We start from the raw sequence: 8,732 nt of genomic DNA on the forward strand, positions 1-8,732 counted from the left end.
TATATATATATATATATATATATTATTTCATCAACATAAATCGTGGTTGTCAGGTAAGTCATAGAGGAGTGAGTAGTGTTAAAATCAAACTGGAAGGATTACAAAAAGTTAAAGGGGACCTATAATGCTCATTTTCAGGTTCATGCTTGTGTTTCTAATAGATCATGTTAACACGCTTTAATGTTACAAAGAAATGGCTCGAGTTGACGTAAGCTTGAGCAGTGAGTAGAAAAATAACAATGTTCCAAATGATAGAAATCTAAGGTTTTTAGCTGACATGGATTACTTTTCAGGGGCATAGCACATCTGGGGCCCTATAAAAATGCCGCTGTTTACCTTTACATACATTAATCTTATTATTTGAAGTGTTGTCCTGATGACTGATGAGATTGGACACTGATTGTAACTTTGGATTTTCTTATTTAATGCATGTTTATAATATAAGAGCAAAAGGATAGTGTGGATCAGCTGGATCATTTCCAGGATTATTGGCACCAGGTGTTCCAGCAACGTGTGTTAGCATTGTCTAACTCTTGCTTTGGGTAACAATGACAAACTTCAAGCTAGCAAACTACACTGTAAATAATGGCAAGTGTTGAAGAAAATTTAGATTGTGCAACAAGACAGGCCTGCTTTTTTCTTTCGGGGAATGATTTTAAAGTTTTAAAAAGATTATATTTATGGCATTTACTCTGTAACTGGGACGTTTTGGGACCGACTGGCATGGCGTCTCGCACACGGTGATACACTTGGTAAGAGCGAATGAGGTTTAACCATGTATTGTATCCAGCTAATTTAAATAGCTCAAGTTACTGTAATTTGTAAACAGTTAACTTCATTTGATATTGTATGTGGCGTTTTCTTTGCCCAAGACGATTGTGATTGGTTAAAAGAAATGTAAACAACCTACAGCATTTGTTTTTCTCCTATGTGTGGAGGGGCCAGACACTACTCCGCAGGCCTGTGTAGATTGGTCTGGCAAAGGGAGACTACCAATACACTAAGTCACACATTCACCGTTCACTGACATTAGTGCTAATATCCCAGTGCTGATACCATGGTCTCTATTCATTAAGTGTCTTTCCTGTTTCACTTAGGCAGCACATTTGACGTGCCTTAGAGAGATAGAACAGGGGACCTATGTAGACACCAAACCTAGGGAATAACGAAGATAATTCAAGAACATTACATATGACCATACCCAAATTAATTTGGCCCCAGAGTACGCATAAGATTATGGGAAGCATCAGGAGGACTGGGAGGTAAGCTATCACTGCAGGCACCACCACAGCCAACACATTAGCCACTGCGCGCCTCTTTAAGGGTGAGGCAGAGGGGGCTTGGTTACCAGATGTGGTGTGGGCAGGACTTTGCTGCTGTAGTGACCACACCACACTCCCAAGGCAGGCGAGCATTAGGAGGAAGAGGCAGGAGATGATGGTGGAAACAGGCATCAGAATGATAAGTTTATCATTCACTATACCTGTAAAACACAAGGAAATGAAAATGTCATCTTAAAACCCCAATAAGCCCCATTATGCTTTTTATTTTATGTTTACCCATCTTTTAGTGTATTTAGTTCAAGTGTATGTAATAGACAGAGTGGGCCAGCCAACCAATTAGATTAGACGGGGACAGAGGGTTTCAGGCAGAGGCAATGCAATACAGTGGGCAGTGTGAGAAACACGTTTTTTGAACATCTAAATTTACAAAGCATGTAAACCTATTCAAGTAGACTCCAAGAGTACAATAATGATGCTGAAAAGGAGTATGATAGGGGCTCTTTAACCCTTGTGTTGTCTTTTCGTCAAAATTGAAAATCAACACTTTTGTTGATGCTTTTTATCAATGTTTTTAACTTTTTCTTACATTTTTGTCCCTTTTTTTAAACACTTTTTTTCAATGTCGCTTTATTGACGTTTTGAACACTTCATAACACTAACTTATTAACTAGTTTAACAGTTGTTTTGGGAATTTTTGGTCCGTAAACCTCATTCATAGGATATGATACCTTATGTTTGAGTTAGAAAAGCAGAAATTAGGAATTATTTAGACTAAAATTAAAGGAATGTATGTTTATGGATAATCACAGACTGGAATATGTCAACTTTTAATCAATACTATTTCAAAACCACTTCAATTTGTTTATCAAATGCTACAAAATTGACTAAGACACCTCAAATTAATGAACGTAGAGATTTGTACTTGCCAAAGAGCCAAAGTGGAATCAATCATGTTATTTTGGATAATCACAATTGGGTAGTTAAAAAGAACATTGATAGGAAAACAAATTTGACCCGAGGACAACATGAGGGTCAAATTCCACTTTGGAGGAAAGATGCTTTCTGAAATGCATCAATCATCAATCCTAAAACATGATGCTGAGGTCTATGCAGAGTTTTTATGCTGAACTCTTAGTCAACACTTACCAGCAGCCAGACAGAAGGACAAGGTGATGGCCCACACTACAGCAGAAACAGCCATTCTGTACTCCCACTTCTTCACTTTCAGGTACAGCACAGGTCTAACCACCGCCAGGTAGCGCTCAATGCACATACAGGCCAGCAGCAGGGGGCAGCCAATCAAGTTGAACATACTGAAGACGTCTGTCGCCCTATCTAGGGGAGGTGGAGGTGGCGGGTTGAGTTGTTGCCAGGCAGTGGCTAAAAAAATATGGTGAATAATAGACAGTTTCAGGGTTAGAACTGTTTTTTTTGCAGACAAATTCAAAGATTTTCTAAAACCATTTGGACGAGATTGACATCAAAGGAGCTTCAGTTTTTCTGTTGTCACATTGGTTCCCAAATAGGCCTATATGTTAGTGTTATAATGTTTCCATCTATCAAATTAGCTAAAACATCTAAGCGCTACTTTGATGCGCAACATCGAATAGCTCATGCAGAAGTATGAGCCCTTTTAATTTGACTTAAATTGCCTCCCGATATTGTAGGCTACATGCTGTAACTGACGTTATTTGTTATTGACATTTGTTATGTTCACAAAGTTCAGTAGCCTTCATATGAAAATGAATTATCCCACTATCAATATTTCAATGTTAGCTAGGCTGTACGTTCAGCAAACGATGGAAAAAGGATGCACTCCTACTCTGCTACCTCTGTTACGTGAGCGGTGTTTTGCATTTTGCGCGTCACCCGTGACGCTTGCGTCCACTTGCGCCCGCTGTGTAGACTATGAAAGGGAGAGGGCGTTGACTCTATAAGGGCCCTAACCAAGGAAGTAAAAAAAAGTCTTTGAGACGAGATCTAGTGGTTCTGATGAAAATAAGAACTTCAATTATGGCAACGCGCCACATTTTTTGGCATTAACGGTAAGATCAATTAGATCACTTGTTACTGAAAAAAGTAACAATGCCATTATATCCCATCACTAAAAATAATCCATTTTGATCCAAAACACTGTTGTTTTCCCCCGCAATGGTAAGATTGTAACCAGTCTCCATCAGTGTTCACCTGAATTATTTGTGCTGACACTCATAGTGTTGTAAATCAAGCTGACAGGCTTTAGACACATGTAGAGAAGATCCATCGCAACAAGATTCACACCTAGAACCTGGGAGACAAAGGGTTAACACAAGTAGATTAAAGTTTAACAAGAAAACCGTGTCTTGTAGAATTTCTCCAACCCTAACCCAGCTGTATATGAATGAATATCTGCTGTACCTGTGAGGCTGACAGCGCTTTCCTTTCTTTCATAAATAGCCAAAGCAGGGCAACATTAGCCACCACTCCTGTGATCAGGATGAAAGTGTCAACGAACAGCCACATTGTGTGCCACTCCGCTATGCTGTGACAATCACTGAAGATAGCAGCAACATAGTTTTTAGCGAATAGCTCAGGTTTAGACATGCTGGCAGTCTCTGATGGTTTCATACCTAAATGATTTCTGCCAAGTCAAAGAGAGAGAGAGAGATTATCAACATGAAACTCTGGTATAATGTCAGAGAAGATGTTTTTAGATGAGTTTCTCATGACCCCTATAACTGTATATAAATAGTTACAAATGAGACGGTAGAATTAAGAAGGTGGAAAATCATGCATGCTTAAAACTTGTTACTGATTTGCATTAGGCTCTCAAACACAATGAGAGGATTATTTTTGGAAGTAGACTGTGGAGCATCCCTTGTTTTTTACACATCCCTTGGCCACCACCCTAAGTTTTGAGGGTATTTTTAGACTTTCACCAGATGCTTGTTTGTTCGTTGCTCTCAGGGCCATCAACGCACTAATTCAAGGGAAGACTGCTTCTGGAAAGATATATTGCTATTCAGTTCCTTAAATGTCATTTTTCAAAAATGATGAGAACAAATAAATGCACTTTACCTACTATGTTTTAGGATGTGGAGGCTGTAGATATCAGAGGGTGATATTGCCAAACCTGGAGAAATGCAACAACAACCATCTGCTTGGCTACCAATCCAAGTAAAATATATACAAAGAAATGTTTTTTAAATATTAAGGTTTTTAAAGGTTTAAATGCTGCATAGGCTGAACTCCATTGCAACTTTAACTCATTTTAGATCTAATCTTAAATGCTCCTTTTTGTTCAAATTTTAAGGGGAAATTTCAGTTTTAGCTGTTACGGTTTTTCACCTGCACAATTTACAATTCACCCATTCCTCACTTTAATTATCCTTGATTCTATTTGTATTATTAAGCTGTGAGAAGCTACACCCAAAACTCCAACTTACCTCTCCGTATGCCTCCTTCCTTCTCTCGTCCCTCTTGCAGTTCCTGCTCACTTGTGACTGACATGCAAACATAAATCAATAGGGCAGACAAAACAAATGACCAGGTGTTTAGTGTTGATTTTTCCGCCCTTGAATGCAAAGAGGTATTTATGTATTTGTGGTACAGGTGATTTCCATTGCTTGCAGTCAGTTTACTGCCTGATTTCACTGCCAGTTTTCCTTTGCACGCAGACCGTGCTGGTGGTCACCTCTTCTTTCGGGATGGGGACAATTCTCATTGTCAGAGTGTAAGTGGGACTCCGTAAAGTCAGCTGTAAGTAGGGCTGGAGTCAAGTCCACCTTTGTCGAGTCCAAGACCAGGAGTAGTCGAGACCGAGTCAAAACCAAGTCCAATAAGAGACCGTCAAGACCACATACTCACTTACCTGTTTATAATTTATGTTATGTGAGAGACCGCAGGATCAGACCTTCAACAGGCGGTCCGTAACCCCCTAGGGGGTCCTCAGAGTTAGTGCAGAAGGGCTGCAGGGTTTTTTTGAAAGATTTTGTTCAGAAATTGAAATAAAAAATATACATTAATATGAATCCAACCTATTAATAGCAAAGATATATATGATAAATGTATTTACCCATTGAAGATAAGCTTACTGTAGGTTAGGTAGCCAAACAGTTAACCTTAAGGATTCACTGTGCCTTCCACATGTACAGTATGTTTAACATTAAAATATTATGCATAAATAATAACCATTTATTTCCATTGCAGTAGGGGTATACGCAGTAGAGAGTAGGGGGGGTCTCTCTTTCAGATAAGGGGTCCCTGGCCTAAACAACGTTGAAGACCCTTGCTTCAGACAGTTCCTTCTCCTTTTGAAATAACTCAATTTTAATTTTAGACCTGGCCTGTTTATGCGTCTGTTTCTCACTTGTGATCAGTGTCATGCAGTGAGCATGTCTGTCCGGTAAACTAAAGCCAGCATCATTTATAGACTGATCCGTTTGCTGCTACATCGACCATCCAACCCACAGAGCAGCATCATGCATCTTTTATTTGGCTGTAAATGAGAGACATGGCTGCCAGTGCCATCTGAGAATCCTTTTTCTGTCATTTAAGTCCAGTGTGGACAGACGTACACTCCCGCTTCCTCATGTGACGGTGCCGCTCGCTCTGCAGGCAAATGAGGTTGTGTCCAAATCTCCACCTATCAGGACGATGTGTTGAATCAGGTCCATCTTCTTCTCAGTTACCTGACTGCAGAATCAAATTTTGAGGTACTTGTACATAACTTTACTCTCTTCTTTTAATGCCTCTTTCGACCTCTACTCCACTACATTTCAGAGAGAAATATTGTTTTAGACTTTCAGAGTTTTCAGGGTTCGGGTGTATGCTTGAATAAATAAAACTATTATTAACAAAACTGCTTACACAAGTTTATATTAATATTTAAACACAATGGGAGAGTCCGGTACAACCTGACTCTGGACGGTAATACTGAGATTAGCGCTCGTATTCAAGTTTATGTGTTCGACATTTCTATTAAACACATTTGGAGAGAACTTTAAATTTCAATTTTTATTCTTAATTCTTATAAGTTTTGGCACTGGTAATTTACTTTGGTGCTGTCCTTTGTTGTATGTAGTTCCCCTTCTCTCTCCCCTTTCATGTCGTCATCTCCCCTGGGAAATTAAAGGCCTAAAATGACCCAAAAAATCATCTAACTTTTTACTCCAATACATTAATCTGACGGCTTTATTTACTTTACAAATTCAGATTTGTCGCACACAAAACACATGTAGTTTATAAAATATGATGTCTTATTAGAAATGAAACTACCCAACAATATAACTGCCTAAAAGTCCAGCTGCAATGATTAGACCATTAAACACACAACTGTTTCCAGTTTCTAAAACTTTAGTTATAAAAAGTTATTTGCATTGAGTACTTTTACTTTTACTACTTTAAGTACATTTTCCTGATAATACTTACATACTTTTACTTAAGTAACATTTTCAATGCAGGACTTTTACTTTCAACAGTGTATTTTTTTTTAAAGTGTGGTATTGGTGCTTTTACTTAATTAAAGTATGTTAATACTTTTTTCACCACTGCCTGACCCTGTCCCTCTTTCGCCTTCTCTTCTCTCTTTCTTTCCTTCCTTTCTCCATCTATTTCTCTCCTCTTCCTGAATGGCACAAAGCACATGCTCAACCCTTGACCTGTTCAACTAAACAAAAGTATTTTTATTCAGCTTTTATGGCAGTCTTACTATTACACAACAAATAGTTTACTGTAAGAGATGTACTCAGGCCTGTCCAGTTCGAGCCATTTACCCCCCCCCCCCCTTTCAAAAAATGTAAAGTGCACATTTGTTAGTGTGTCTACTCGAGTCCTTCTATTAAAAATGAAGACCGCCCCACGCTAGTGTAACTGAAGCAGTAAAGGGGCTCTTGGACACATTGTATGAGAGGAATGCATGTACATATAGTAGCCCTAAGGAATATTAACTATAGGGAATAATTATTCATGGCTCAAAAGTTTCTCCATCTTGCTGCTCAAACATGACATATAAGTGCATTTCTGTGCAGTGTCCAGTCCATTGACGACAAAACAGTTGTCTCACAGTGTGTCCACCCTCCTTCTGTTTGCTATGTCTCACACAGTGAACATTAGTTACAACACAACAAGAGCTCTTTCTGAAATTAAAAATCACTTTTGCATGATTTTCAACTTATCATCTGAACCAGGGATGGGCAACTGGCGGCCCCCAGGCCGCATTTGGCCCGCGTCCTCACTCAGTGCAGTCCGCAAATACATTTCCAAATATCAAATTGTTGTTTTCATTCATTTTGTAGCTATACTTGGCTAACTGAATGATAAGGATTACAGTATCCTACTGGTGGAAGTGCACAGTCACAATCTGGCCCTCAGGTAATGAGAGATAACATTTTTGGGGCCCTGTCTATAATCAGTGTTGCCCAACCCTGATCTGAACCTACAGTATGTAGGGCTCAAACAAGCTTTTAATTAATTCAACTTCAATTTTTTGCAATTATTATTCAACCCATCTCAGATATCCAGTCATGTTTATTAGGCATGTATATTCTACATCAGGGGCAAAGCGAGGTTGTGGCACCGGGGCCTGGATTTCTTTAAGCAAAAGCCTGGAATCTTTTAAAGTTTTAAAATAGCTTTGACTTTGCTTCATTTCTACCTCACTCACTCTGACTGGACCGGCAAATCAACGGAGCAAAAGTTCTTTTATAACAAAATAAACTACCTTATTCTGGACACAATGGAAGGTCCATAGTACTGGGATACTGGGACGCCATAGTACTGTGAACCCTACTAACAATATGTTATAAGATTAGTAATGCTGTTCACCAAATTCCTTCCCTATCTATGTTATGGAACTTAAAAATAGAAACATCCGACTTTGTTGCCTTTAGGTGGCAGTAGTTATACTCAACATTAGTTGAGACATTTACATACAAAATAGGGAATTGGCTCTAGGATGATTCTTTTCCTGGGCAATTATCAGCTTTTTTTCACAGTTTTAGTCATTCTATTATTAAATGGCTTGAAAAATACTGCATAGAGCCGCCATCAAATAAGCCTTCCCCCGGACCCCACCCTCCGAAGTTTGGGCTGAGCCCTGACTGTTTACAACGTCGGGCTCCGCTCCTGTTCTATTACATCCATCAGGGGCCCTGAACGACTTTGCTGAAATACTTTGCCAGTCAAACTGCCATCCACAAAACAAGCTTTGGTCATAAATTACCGTGACGATGGAGTTGCGGCAGTACACAGTTAATGGGCAGTATCAACGCTTCTGGTGAAAAAGAAAAGATAAATTTTAAACGATCGCTGTATCTTGAATCCATAAATACAGCGCAGAGTTGGCTCCAGCAACAGCAAGGAAATACCAGGACATATTAATGACAGCTGGAAAGTGACCTGAACCCTTTGGTTACATCACACATTAGATTTCAGAAATTCATGTTAAGTGTTTAGCTTTAAAAGAAAAAA

The sequence above is a fragment of the Etheostoma spectabile genome, chromosome 23 (genome assembly GCF_008692095.1).
Source record: "Etheostoma spectabile isolate EspeVRDwgs_2016 chromosome 23, UIUC_Espe_1.0, whole genome shotgun sequence".
NCBI lineage: Eukaryota > Metazoa > Chordata > Actinopteri > Perciformes > Percidae > Etheostoma > Etheostoma spectabile.